General features: G+C 38.9%; 3 pseudogenes; all 3 read right to left on the reverse strand.

Annotated features, from left to right (window-relative positions):
• Positions 1 to 1,306: 1,306 nt before the first annotated feature.
• Positions 1,307 to 1,406, reverse strand: Gm26006 (annotated as a pseudogene).
• Positions 1,407 to 1,537: 131 nt separating this feature from the next.
• On the reverse strand, positions 1,538 to 1,647 carry Gm51423 (annotated as a pseudogene).
• Positions 1,648 to 14,410: 12,763 nt separating this feature from the next.
• Gm46477 lies at positions 14,411 to 14,831 on the reverse strand (annotated as a pseudogene).
• Between the last annotated feature and the right edge of the window lie 259 nt (positions 14,832 to 15,090).

The raw sequence follows: 15,090 nt of genomic DNA on the forward strand, positions 1-15,090 counted from the left end.
CACGATAGTCCCAGGGTGGCATCAGTAGCTACTCAGATCAGGCTATTCCTCACTACCCTCTAGTCTCCAGTTCTGCCTCTCTTCATTGTGCCCACATTCTTCCATTTCTCTTTCTCTTCTATTTCTCAACTACTTACTTACTCACTCCCCTTAGTAGCACCTGGGGTTCTCTGAGTGTCTGGAGTCATCTCAAGAGTGGTTTCAGGAGTGCTATGCCCCACTCTTGTATTATGGCACTAGGCAGCATTCATCTCAGGTATGGTCTGACCTCAAGGCTAGCACAGTGTGGATGGTGTATAAAGGAACTTTCATCTAGCAACACAGCTGCTCTGGCAAGGGATCACAGCCAAAGACCTTCTAGTCTGTGTAATCTTGTTGGAATGTTCATCTGGAATACATAACCATAGTATATAGCTTCAATACCAAACAATGAAAGTAAGGTTAATTTATAGAAGGGAGCAGCCATGTTTGAAAGTGATGTCTATTTGAGGGGGAGACAAAGTGATGAATCAGAGAAAGATATGGCAGATATAATGAGTCAGAGGATATGCTCTACTCACAAAAGAACAGAACAGGAAGAGAGGCAACTTAAAAGTCAGCACACACACACACACACACACACACACACACAGAAAGAGAGAGAGAGAGAGAGAGAGAGAGAGAGAGAGAGAGAGAGAGAGAGAGAGAGAGAGAGAGATTTTTACCAGTACAGTTTTATACTGACAGGTTGAAGAGAGAGCAAGCTAGTCACAGGTGAAGACAGAACAAGAGATTGAGAAAGAACCAGAGAGGACAAGCAGAGCAATTCAGTAAGCAACTGAGTGAAGCCAGTTTGAATCAGTCAGCTTAGAGAGGGATTTTGAGCCAGAACAGCTGAGTTGAACCAACCAGCCAGTGTTCAGAAAGAGTGAGAAAGGGTAAGTTTATTCATCAGAAAGTCTCAGAGGCGTAGATTAGCAGATGAAGGCTAGATGATCAGATTGTAGAAAGGCTAGAAGATTCCATCCTAAGAATATTTAGGAAAAAGAAAGAAAAAAAAAATAAATGTTCAGGGCTCAGCCCAAGCCAGCATGTTTCCATCTCATCCCAACTGAGGAAAGAGAAATGTCAAATACATCTGCTGAATAAAAGTTACACTTACACTGGTGGTAACTTTAGGCTTGCTCTTTGCCCTGGCCACTCCCATGGCTCCATATCTCAAGCTCTCTGCTGTCCAGGACCTGAGGTCCCAGATAGAATTCTTCTAATCTCTGGACTGTGTTGTGCTGGACTGAAAGGTGGTTGTCTCAAAGTTGCTATTTCATGGGGTGTTAGACTACTAAACATTTATATGTTTCCAGGTCAGAACATTGAGGATAGATATAGGCTCTCATCTCTGACCTACAGAAAATACTAGAAGGAAACCTCCAATCCAAGGAAAATAACTACATCCAAGAAATCAGAAAATAAATAATTACATACCAGCAAAAACAAGTGAAACACACACACACACACACACACACACACACACACACACACACATACCACATCACCACCAACATCAACAACAACAAGATCAAATAACTATCACTGGTCGTTAATATCCCTTAATATCTACTGGCACACACATAACACAGCAGCCACACCTGCCATGCCTCTAGGGGTAGGCCAGGCATTATTTTAATAGGTACCTTTATATGTTATTTGGTATGTTCCCCTTACAAAGTTTAATATTCTTTCTTTGTTCTATTAGTTTGGTGTTTTAATCAAAACTCCAGGGACTTTTCTTTCTGCTTCAGTCTATTAAGTTTTCTGTGTGCTTCTAGAATCTTGATAGGTATCTCCTTCTTCAGGTTAGAAAATATTTTCTTCAAGATTTTGTTGAGATAATTTTCTGTGCCTTTGACCTTGGTCTCTTCTACTTCTTCTTCTTCTTCCTATTATTTTAGTTTTGCTGCTGTTGTTGTTGTTTTACAGTGTGGAGGGTTGAGTATGCTTGACCCATGGGAAGGAGCACTATTAGAAGGTGTGGCCAAATTATAGAATATGTTGCCATATATATATATATATATATATATATATATATATATATACACACACACACACATATATATATATATATATATATATATATCTTATTACGTATTTTGCTCAATTACATTTCCAATGCTATCCCAAAAGTCCCCCACATGAAACTGAAGAAGAACGAAGACCAAAGTGTGGACACTTTGCCCCTTCTTAGAATTGGAAACAATCACCCATGGAAGGAGTTACAGAGACAAAGTTTGGAGCTGAGACAAAAGGATGGACCATCTAGAGACTGCCATATCCAGGGATCCATCCCATAATTAGCCTCCAAACTCTGACACCATTGCACACACTAGCAAGCATTTGTTGCAAGGACCCTGATATAGCTGTCTCTTGTGTGACTAGGCCGGGGCCTAGCAAACACACAGTGGATGCTCACAGTCAGCTATTGGATGGATCACAGGGCCCCCAATGGAGGAGCTGGAGAAAATATGTTGCCTTCTTAGAGGAAGTATGTCACTGTGGAGGTTGAGCTTTAAGGTCTCATTATATGTTCAAGTATGGTCAGTGTGATTCAGACTCTCCTCTTTGTTGCTTGAGAAATACAGTGTTCTCCTGGCTCCCTTCAGATCAAGATGTAGAACTCTTGGCTCTTCTGGCACCAAGTCAGCCTACACAGTGCAATGCTTCCAACCATGGTGACAATGAACTGAATCTCTGAAACTGGAAGCCCGCTCTAATTCATTGTTTCCCTTTGGAAATGATACTTGAGGTTGCTTTGATCATGTTGTCCCTTTGCAGCAATGACACCATAATTAAGATACACAGTGTTCTAGATTTCATTATTCCAGATTTATGTTTTAGGATTTAACATTTTCTTTGACCACAGTATCCATTTCTTCTATTATATCTTCTATGCCTGAGAGCCTGTATTCTATTTTTTGTATTCTGTTGTTGTGGTCTGCCACTGAGATTCTTGGTCAAGTTTCTAAATTATTTACTTCCAAATTTCTTTCACTTTGGGTTTTCCTTATTGATTCTCTTTCCACTTTAGGTCTGGATGTGTTTCATTCATTTCCTTCCACCGTTCCGCTTATAACACTTTTCAAAACTATTGCTTTATATCTTGGGAATACACAGACACACTGTAAACAGTCATTCAAGATGGCAAATTTGCACGCAACCCTTTAATTAATGAACATAAGTGAAACCTTAAGCTCTGAGGACACCTGCAGTAGGGGGTTTCTTATCAGATTAGAAACCTCAAGTATGTTCACAGGACAAGTTTGTAATAGCATAATCAAAGTTTTGACATACATTGCTCCTTGATATATCATTTCTTTTTATTAGTAGCCAAGCTATGGATTTTTATTTGCTTCACATTTGATTCTGCATTTATACAACTTCAGGATATGTGTTTCTTGAAGAAGTTAAAAACCATTAGCATATTTCAAGATTCCAAGGCCCTAACTTTGTAAGAGTGCCTCATTCCCTGATAGAGGCAAAAGTGATTCCCCATAGAACAAAACATTTTAAAACCCAGTGAAATTAATAGAAAACCTCAGTGAATGCTTCACAATAGCCAGAGAGTGAATTTTCCACAGACAAAATGGAATGAAACTGGACAATTTATTGATGTGTTCATAAAAAAAGATGTGTTTTGCTTCTTTTTCTTAAAGGACGTAGCAATGACAATTCAAACACAAAATAGAAAGCCAGACATAGATTTAACATTTAATATAATTTATAAGAAACTCTATTTAAAGGAACATTCTATAACTTTACCTATTTCAACCTTTTCTTTCAATTTCTAGCACTTGTGAACTATTTCTGCTTGTAGTCCAATTTGTTATTACTGCCTTTATGCCCCGAGCCCTTTCTCTCTCAAAAAATAAATAAATAAAAGAATATCTGCTGCCACAAGAACAAGGCTCTGTGTATTAACTCCTTCACCCTGACACACACATGAGAGCCAATCAACCATAAAGCACGAGATTCACACATTATTTGTAATCTGCTGTCTTATTATCAGCTGCTAATTTTCATATAATAAAAATACAAACATGCTATAGCATATCTTCTGAGTTGCAATGAAATATTTTCTTCAAGGTTGACAAATTCTAGCCTAACTGTTAATAAAATGTGAAAAGAAAAACAAAAAAATCTCACACAAATTTTACCGCTAATTGGATGACTCAAAAAGGAGTTATTTGTGACTAAATTCCAGATCTGACTCTACACCATGGGAAAGAGAACAGCTAAAATCTGGAAAGAGCAATTCCATGGGGGGATAAGGAAACAAGCAGCGACATCAAGCAGTCATACATGCTTTCAAAATCTAGGACGGGAGCACCTATCTTGTTTGCTTGTGTGCTTGCCAGTGTGTCAGAGGGGAGGAAAGCAAAACAACAAATAAGCAAGCAAAACTCTCTGAGCTTGTACAGTGCTCATCCTGCAGTACTGTTAGAGTAACCGCTCTCAATGGTCTTTGGCAAATTCCTCAGGTTTACTTTACTCTTGTAGTATTATTTCCATTTTGTCTTGTCATTCACTACTTCCCAGAAAGGAAGAAATAAAATTCGTGGAAATGTTGTTCCTTTTGGCGATCTTCTTGTGAATTACTTTGATGTGGCAAAGCTGAGCTGAGAGATTACAAGAACAATAAGAAGAAATCCTTGACTCCTTCCTCTCAGTGATTTCTCTCTTATACTGCCTGGCTCACGAAGAGTATCTAGTTTTTCCAAGACAATTGAGCCGTATCAACACTCAATACTCAGTTTCTGGGAATTGACTGCTAACAGCTTGATGAGGGCAACAAAATAAACATAGCCAATAAATTATAAATTACATCAGAATCCTGTAAAGGATAAACTGTATAATGTATCAGAATTACAGTTGGAGAAATGGAAATAAGCCACGTAATGGAAGAAATCAGGGAATAAATGGAACTCAAAATGCATTTGATGTTAGAAGTCTGGGAAGGAAGGAAGGAAGGAAGGAAGGAAGGAAGGAAGGAAGGAAGGAAGGAAGGAAGGAAGGAAGGAAGGAAGGACGGGAGGGAGGGAGGGAGGGAGGGAGGGAGGGAGGGAGGGAGGAAGGAAGGAAGACAAAGAAAGAAATAAACAGAAACAAAGAGAAAATGAAAGAATATTTTGGTTAAATGAATTACATTATTAGACTTTGGTTTCATAGTACATATACAAATTCTAATTACACTATAATATAGTATACTATATGTGTGGAACCATTAAGACTATACAAACTTGCCAGGCAGTAGTGGCACACACCTTTAATCCCAGCACTTGGGAGGCAGAGGTAGACAGATTTCTGAGTTTGAGGCCAGCCTGGTCTACAGAGTGAGTTCGAGGACAGCCAGAGCTACAACAGAGAAAACCAAAAACCAAAAACCAAAAACCAAAAACCAAAAACCAAAAACCAAAACCCAAAACCCAAAACCCAAAAACCCAAAACCAAAAACCAAAAAACAAAAACCAAAACAACAACAAAAAAAAAACCAAACCAAACAAAACAAAAAGACTATACAAACTTCATTTTAGATACTTTAGAACATAAGAGATGATAACAACGTATTTAATGTACATGTATGAGAATCTGTGTTCAAATCCCATGCATATGTATAAGAGAGAGAAAGAGAGAGGAAGAGAGGGACGGAGAGGTAGGGGAGGGGAGGGGAGGGAAGGGAAGGGAAGGGAAGGGAAGGGCAGGGCAGGGCAGGGCAGGGCAGGGCAGGGCAGGGCAGGGCAGGGCAGGGCAGGGCAGGGCAGGGCAGGGCAGGGCAGGGCAGGGCAGGGCAGGGCAGGGCAGGGCAGGGCAGGGCAGGGAAGGGAAGGGAAGGGAAGGGAAGGGAAGGGAAGGGAAGGGAAGGGAAGGGAAGGGAAGGGAAGGGAAGAAAACAAAAACTGGCCAGTATTATCTCCTGATTAGGAGACAGGGATATACCCAGGACTTGATGGCAAGCCAGTCTAGGCAAATCAGAGATCTCTAAATACAGAAAAGAGCACTATCTCAAAAAAGAAAGTGTATACTCAACACTGACCTTCAGATTTACAAGGCACTTGTCTGCATATACCTACACACAGATGCACAAAAAATGCACATGCCTTGATTTTAAGTGCTATGATACTTTAAATACAATGCTAGTGATTGTTGCCCTCAGTGACATGTCAACTTTTCTGTAACTGATTGATTGCTTAGGATGGCAGTTGCTAAAGACTGAGCGATTGTCGTTATTGCTTAAAATAAGACAAGTTTTACTGCAACAATTGACTCTTTCATAAAACATGTCATGCCACAACCTCAGACTGCATCTTACCTACATAAGGCCTTCTTTCATGTTAGGAATCTACCCTCTCAGACCCCTCCACTGCTTTTCAGCAAGTTTATGTGATGTTTTAAATAATTTGTTATCATGTTAGCGATGTTAACAGCATTTCACCAGAGACTGAATATTTCTCAGGAAATCACATTTCAAAAAATAGCAACCTATGAAAATAACTCAGTAGTTAAAAAGTTTTGCTAAGACTACAGAAGGCTCCACTTCTAATTCCAGATCTGTCTGTGTTTCTCTGTTTGTTTGTGTTTCATGTTTTGTGCTTTGCTTTTCATCACATTTGTAGTTACTTCTGCTAGTGAAATCTTGAAAGCTAGAGTAGACTTTTTCCATATCCCTGATAAGTTTCATAATTTGAGCTTTCACTTTCCACAGTTTTGTAGGTATTTTGGCATGGAATCTTGCTAGATGGTTACAGTTAGGCTTGAACTAGGGATTTTGCTGCCTTGATATCCTGAGTGTTGGGATGCATTGTTAACATCCATAATAGTAAATTCTTTCAAGAATTTTGTTATAGAACTCAGTTTGTAAGGAGGACTTTCATGCCAAAATACTTCCTGGATGCACAGACTTGGTGCTAATGTCGAACACTGTGATCTTGTCATCTAGCTCCATCCTGGCTCTGGCAGACCAGAAGCATTGGCACTGAACTTGTAATGCTGCAAGAACATTTATTTCTCTTAAGCAGTAATTCTCAATGATAGGTTTAAATGTTCACAAACTATGCTGTAGATAGACGTGTTATCATTCAGCCTTTGTCGTTCCAGTCACAGACATAAGAATTCAAGGGTCCTAAGGGATTTTAGGCTGGTCAATGACCATTGGCATCTATTCCGCCCCCAGCTATGTTATTTCTCAATCAGAATCAGTCTATTCTTTGAGCCATTGAATACAGGCACTGACTTCTCTGCTTCTATGTCATGAGCCAATGTCTACTAGTTTCAGATTTTTTTTTCTCTCTGCAGCCTCTCTCAAGATAGGCTTCTTGGGACTTGGGAGAGTTAGGACCTCATTCTCTATTAGGCTTTAGTGTAAGGAGAGTGGGGAGAGTGGTCACCAACATTATCAACCAACCAGATTCCCTAGAACTCCTAGGGACCCAGCCATCAACAAAGGGATACCCATAGCTCCAGCTGCATATGTAGCAGAGGATGGCCCTGTCATGTATCAATGGAAGGAGAGGTCCTTGGTGCTATGAAGGCTCAAAAGATGCCACAGTAGAGGAGAATCAAGGGTGGGGAGGTAGCAGTGGGTGGGTGGATGGAGGAACACCCTCATAGAAGCAGAGGGAGAGAGGATGTGGTAGGGTGTTTCCAGAAAGGAGGGAAACCAGGAAAGGGGATAACATTCGAAATGTAAATAAAGAAAATATCCAAGAAAAAAAGAGAGGGTGTTCACGCTGGTTGGATCTTTTTTTTCCATTTTTTATTAGGTATTTAGCTCATTTACATTTCCAATGCTATACCAAAAGTCCCCCATACCCACCCCACCCCCATCCCCCTACCCACCCACTCCCCCTTTTTGGCCCTGGCGTTCCCCTGTACTGGGGCATATATAAAGTTTGCAAGTCCAATGGGCCTCTCTTTGCAGTGATGGCCGACTAGGCCATCTTTTGATACATATGCAGCTAGAGACAAGAGCTCCGGGGTACTGCTTAGTTCATATTGTTGTTCCACCTATAGGGTTGCAGTTCCCTTTAGTACCTTGGGTGCTTTCTCTAGTTCCTCCATTAGGGGCCCTGTGGTCCATTCAATAGCTGACTGTGAGCATCCACTTCTGTGTTTGCTAGGCCCTGGCATAGTCTCACAAGAGACAGCTATATCTGGGTCCTTTCAGCAAAATCTTGCTAGTGTATGCAATGGTGTCAGCTTTTGGAAGCTGATCATGGGATGGATCTCTGGATATGGCAATCACTAGATGGTCCATCCTTTCGTCACACTTCCAAATTTTGTCTCTGTAACTCCTTCCATGGGTGTTTTGTTTCCTATTCTAAGAAGAGGCAAAGTGTCCACACTTTGGTCTTCGTTCTTCTTGAATTTCATGCATTTACCAAATTGTATCTTATATCTTGGGTATCCTAAGTTTCTGGGCTAATATCCACTTATCAGTGAGTACATATTGTGTGAGTTCTTTGTGATTGGGTTACCTCACTCAGAATGATGCCCTCCAGGTCCATCCATTTGGCTAGGAATTTCATAAATTCATTCTTTTTAATAGCTGAGTAGTACTCCATTATGTAAATGTACCACATTTTCTGTATCCATTCCTCTGTTGAGGGGCATCTGGGTTCTTTCCAGCTTCTGGCTATTATAAATAAGGCTGTTATGAACATAGTGGAGCATGTGTCCTTCTTACCTGTTGGGGCATCTTCTGGATATATGCCCAGAAGAGGTATTGCTGTATCCTCCGGTAGTACTATGTCCAATTTTCTGAGGAACCGCCAGACTGATTTCCAGAGTGGTTGTACAGCTTGCAATCCCACCAACAATGGAGGAGCGTTCCTCTTTCTCCACATCCTTGCCAGCATCTGCTGTCACCTGAATTTTTGATCTTAGCCATTCTGATTGGTGTGAGGTGGAATCTCAGGGTTGTTTTGATATGCATTTCCCTGATGATTAAGGATGTTGAACATTTTTTCAGGTGCTTCTCTGCCATTTGGTATTCCTCGGGTGAGAAATCTTTGTTCAGTTCTGAGCCCCATTTTTAATGGGGTTATTTGATTTCATGGAGTCTACCTTCTTGAGTTCTTTATATATATTGGATATTAGTCCCCTATCCGATTTAGAATAGGTAAAGATCCTTTCCCAATCTGTTGGTGGTCTTTTTGTCTTATTGATGGTGTCTTTTGCCTTGCAGAAGCTTTGCAATTTTATGAGGTCCCATTTATCAATTCTCAATCTTACAGCACAATCCATTGCTGTTCTATTCAGGAATTTTCCCCTGTGCCCATATCTTCGAGGCTTTTCTGTACTTTCTCCTCTATAAGTTTCAGTGTCTCTGGTTTTATGTGGAGTTCCTTAATCCACTTAGATTTGACCTTAGTACAAGGAGATAGTAATGGATCAATTCGAAATCTTCTACATGATAACAGCCAGTTGTGCCAGCACCATTTGTTGAAAATGCTGTCTTTTTTCCACTGGATGGTTTTAGCTCCCTTGTCAAAGATCAAGTGACCATAGGTGTGTGGGTTCATCTCTGGGTCTTCAATTGTGTTCCATTGGTCTACTTGTCTGTCGCTATACCAGTTCCATGCAGTTTTTATCACAATTGCTCTGTAGTACAGCTTTAGGTCAGGCATGGTGATTCCACCAGAGGTTCTTTTATCCTTGAGAAGAGTTTTTGCTATCCTAGGTTTTTTGTTATTCCAGATGAATCTGCTGATTACCCTTTCTAATTCGTTGAAGAATTGAGTTGGAATTTTGATGGGGATGGCATTGAATCCGTAGATTGCTTTTGGCAAGATAGCCATTTTTACTATATTGATCCATACCTGTGTTCAGTGAAGCAGCACTTTCCATTTCCTCCCAGAACTTCTCTCTTTCATTCATAACTTGACGAACTGGTCCACAAAACCAAGCTTGTGACCTACGTTAGCTTTTCTCACTATCGTTAGTCACTTCCAGCTATTTATTCGACTCGTTTCACTAAAGCACTTAGCTATCACTGAGAAGTTATTAATTGGCCTAATTTCAGTTTCATGATATCATGATACAGAAAATTCTGAAGGAAAGAAAGAACCACCTAATCCATGTGGTAGACAGCACATACACATTTGTTTATTAGGTTTGTTTTCTTAAATGCACATATTTTGGGGGGTGCTCCCAAAACAACTGTAATAGTAGCATCGAAGATCACTGATCTTAGATCAACAGTGAAGACAATAAGGAACCTTGAACTACAAGCAGTACAGAAGCCAATGGCAACAGGAAACGGGCACATGACATTGAACAAAGAGTTCTATTAGACTATCTTTAAGTTACACTTGATATGTTCTGGAATTTTTACTTAGATTTCTAACATGAGTTGCCCAATATTGGCTTTTTTTTTTTTACTTTTTTAATTACTTTTAGTTTTTTACAGTCCAGCCATTGCCCCCTCCTGATTCTTTAAGGCACGATTTTTACAGATTTCCCCTGTGTAAATTTACAGTATCGGTGATGCACAAGAAACCATGATTTGCTTGCATGGAAGTAACTGTGGGTGTAGTAATCTCTCGCTTACTGTAAGCCACCTTTTAATAAGAGAAAATATGGTCTTTTTTGTGCTCAGGTCATACAGATTTTGACCTGTGCCTGTGCTTTTCTTACCACTTGACTTCCATGTCCCCTTCACTGAGAAGTCTCATACCTTCCCACACTATGTTCCCTCAGCTGCTGTATGTTCAAATGGAACCACTGTCCTTTGAGCCTGTGGCTCTGCTACTATGCGAGTTGCTTTCTTTATTATTCAGTAGGAGTCTGGGTATAGCATAAGCCAGAGGAAAACAGAGACATGAACATAACCTACCCACTCCTAGGCAATTAGGATGTTACCCTAATTATTTAAAAACACAATTAAAATGAGAAATTATTTTATAAGCCTCAGTAACAAGCTTGATAAGCCACACAGTGGTCTTCACACAAAGCAGTCTCAGAGATTCATGTTGCATAAGCATAGAAAAAAAATGTTCTGAGCCATGAGCTTGCATATGAGAGGGGTGCGTACATTTATTTATTGTCTTATACATTAAAAGCCAGAATCGGGGTCAGAAAATGGGAAATTTTTATAGCAGTAAATCTTTCAAAGATTATCCTTTTATCTAAAGGAAACATCCCGCCTTCCCCCATCAGACACTGGTAACATAAAGATGGTTTAGTTTCTGTTTGTTTTACGGTCTTAAAATTCTGAAAAAGAAGTTATAAGAGGGCAAGTTAACTTATTAAAATGCCCCAAGTCCTTTGAAGAAAAGATATTTTTATTAGATATATGTTCAAGGCATTCTTTCTGTCTTTCCAGTTTTCTTTCTCATAAAAGATATTCTCTTTCAAATGGACTTTGACTATCAAATGTGTTTCCACTTCCATTTTGCTTCATCTCTGTGAGTATGCTAGGGCCCATCCTAAGTAAGACCTCCCTCCTTTGGTTAAAATTTTATCTCTTCAAAAATAATAAAAGCAAGCTACTCTATCAAGCCAAGCACATAATGTGCTATAATATTTGAATTGATCCAATTATTGATTCATAATGTTTCCTAAATGAACCATAACCCCTTCTGTCCTTCACCAGAGCCAAGTGCATGCTGGATATGGTCATATTCTTCAAAAGTATGTCTGTATACGTTTTAGCAAGTCTACACAGCAGGCAATTAGTTGATCCTTCCCTATGCCAAGGCCTGAAATAAATTCTTATTTCAAATATTGGAAAGACTGCAACACACTTTGTCTTCAATATGTAACTCCTTAGATAGTACCCTAGTGGCCTCATAGAGTCTGTTCATTTCCTTAAACCTAATTTATTCTCAGAATATGACCTAGGTGCTGGGGAAGATAGAAAGCATTATCTGATGTTCAGGTTGTCCAAGTGTACCCTAGGGAATCAAAACATTAAGAAACATATGGTACCAATATTGTATTATGGTTAAGCCACATTGTCCCGCTTTGGAATTTTAAAACAGCAGTACAGCAATTATTGTGAACTAACTAAGACCCTTTCTTCCAAATATAAGGGTAACATTTCAGGAAGCAGTATGACAGATTACATAAACTAAAAGTTTTCTATCTTACCAGTCAATGCAAATCATTTAAAACACACACACACACACACACACACACACACAGAGAGAGAGAGAGAGAGAGAGAGAGAGAGAGAGAGAGAGAGAGAGAGAGAGAGAGAGAGAGAGAGAGAGACCTTTTGTTTGTTTAGCCCTATTCTGATGGGGACAATGACGACAATGTTTGGTAACATCAGCTCTGAGCTGCTAGCTGATGCTGAAGTTAAATGTACATGACAGAAGAATCAACTCTGATGGATGACTCTGAACCTGCCATGCTGACAAGAGCCTGGAATGTCTGCAGTGGTTGGTTATCAGTGTAAATAGGAATTACTTGACTAGGCCTTTGAACACTAAAAAACATGAAGTGATGGTCACCACTGAACCTTGAAGACAAAATGCTAGTTGAGTTAATAGCTGGTAGAATCTATCTGTCTACTCTAATAACACATTATTTACTAAATCCTTGAAGTAGAAATTTTTCTAAACACACTGGAAAAGTAAAATTTCTAGTTTTTCCCTCTTTTGGGAGTACCAACACACAGATTTCTAAAGATTTCTAGTATTTTATAGAATTTGCATATTAAGAAATCCTTTCAACTGTCTTCAGCTTCATCATTTATTTACTGCCAAACCAACAAAATTTTCAGTTTTAATGTTAATTTACCTCATAATTATCATTATTTTCTCAAGTTTATATATGAATACATTGGTGATTTATTTCTTAGTCTCATTGAGTGTATTTTTATGTATTTATTTATACCTAACCTAACGTAGAAATATGAACTGAGGAGTTTGTACAGGAAACTCCAGTGTAGAAAGAAACCCAAACATCAAAGCAAGAAGGCAATAAGTATTTTTAAAAAGCATTCTGAGACTATAATATATTACATCATTTCCCAACTCTGTTCCCTCCCCTCAAAATATCTCACATACCCCTTCTTACACTTTCTCAAATCCATAGCCTCTTTTTTTCATTAATTGTTGTTAGTGGTGGTGCATATGTATATATGTGTGCAAATATAAGCTGTTCAACTCAATCTTTATAATAATACTTGTATGTATGTTTCAAAACTATCACTTGACATTGGAAATCATGTGTGTGTGTGTAGTATAATCTCACAATATAAATTAATAAAGCCAAGGAAATTATAGCAAACTAAAAATTCCCTAAAGGGCAAAGAAAATAATCACTAATGGAAGAGACAACAATGATTGGAAGAAATCACTTGCAAAGTTCCTGAAATTCCTTACAACATTTTCGTAAGTAGTAGGATTGCTTTGGAACTCATTCATCTGTCCATATTTATAGGCTACCTAATATATTGGTTATTGCATATAAATGATCTTTGCAATGTTGTTGAAAATGTTGTGTTAGTATTTAAGAACCTGACATTGGTAACTATGGCTATGTATAAACAAACAAACAAACAAACAAATAGGGCTGGACAGTGGTGACACACACCTTTAATCCCAGCATTTGGGAGGCAGAGGAAGGTGGATTTCTGAGTTTGAGGCCAGCCTGGTCTACAGAGTGAGTTTCAGGACAGAGAAGGCTACACAGAGAAACCCTGTTTGGGGGGGGGGGAAGAAAAAAGAAACAAACAGAAACTATTTTAGTTGAAAAGTAGAAAAAAGTTCTGAAGGCACTGTGATTAAATGCAATGTTTTGTAAATACAAAGGATTATGGGGTGCATTTCTTCTTTATCTCTTGAAGCAAAGATATTGTTTTACCAGGAGAAACTCACCTTGCTATATTCCATAATTCTGAGAGTGAAATTTCTCTTTAAAATGTGTTTAAAATAAGATAATTGTGTAAATTATTGTTCAATGTCTAAGTTAAGGTTTTACTGCTGTGAACAGACACCATGACCAAGGCAAGTCTTATAAAGGACAATATTTAATTGGGCTGGCTTACAGGTCCAGAAGTTCAGTCCATTATCATCAAGGTGAGAGCAGGGTAGCATCTAGGCTGTCATGATGCAGGCAGAGTTGAGAGTTCTGCATCTTCATTTGAAGGCTACAAGTGGAAGACTGACTTCTAGGCATCTAGGGTAAGGGTCTTAAGCCCAGGCCCACAGGGACACACCTACTCCAACAAAGCTACACTTTCTAATAGTGCCACTCCCTGGGCCAAGCATATACAAACCATCATATCCCATGTTCGCAGTATAACTTTCTTTCTTTTACAGAAACTGTAACTTAATCTATGCTATAAGAGTAAACAAGGACACAGTGGTCAAACAGAGTTTGAGGAATAGAGATAAACTATATTGTTAGTTTATTTTACCTAAATAAATACCTAAAAATGAAGCTTCTAGTAAAACCATTTATATAACCAGTTCTCCCCTGAGTTATATCTTCAGATTTGACCTTGGCCTCCTTCCTGGCTTTACATTTCAAACCTGGGTCTCTAAACACATCTTTGTTGACAACAATTTTGTCCATGGGAATATTCACAGATTACCTTGTGTGTACGAGCTAATTGTTGTTATAAACTTTCACAAAGGATGCGATCTTGGATCTCTGGGTGATTTTCTTCTTGCCCATGATAAGTATCACCGTATGTTGCAGGGATAGTGGGTAATTCCAGCCACTGGGGCATGGCTGTAAAGGACATCTGAGGTGCCATCATCAATGTTTTTCACAATGATGGCTGTGCATCCAAAGTAGTGCCCAGCCAGGACCAACACCACTTTCCTGGGTCTCATGAACTTCCCCATTCATTTTATGGGTTGATCAAGATTTTCACATGAATATTTGACTTAAAATTATGCCAATTAAAGATATGGATAGGTCTTTAAAGATATGCATATTTTCCACTTATGATATAAGATGTGCCCAGGAGTCAGTTTAAGATTTTCTGAATATCTAACTTTGTCATAAATGCTCATTCATTGAAAAAAAAATTCCTGGGACTCGTTTTTCGATATCTGTCTGGAATGTTAATAAACTTAATAAAGTAATGTTAATAGACTATGA

This window comes from Mus musculus, chromosome 14, assembly GCF_000001635.26.
Source record: "Mus musculus strain C57BL/6J chromosome 14, GRCm38.p6 C57BL/6J".
Classification (NCBI taxonomy): domain Eukaryota; kingdom Metazoa; phylum Chordata; class Mammalia; order Rodentia; family Muridae; genus Mus; species Mus musculus.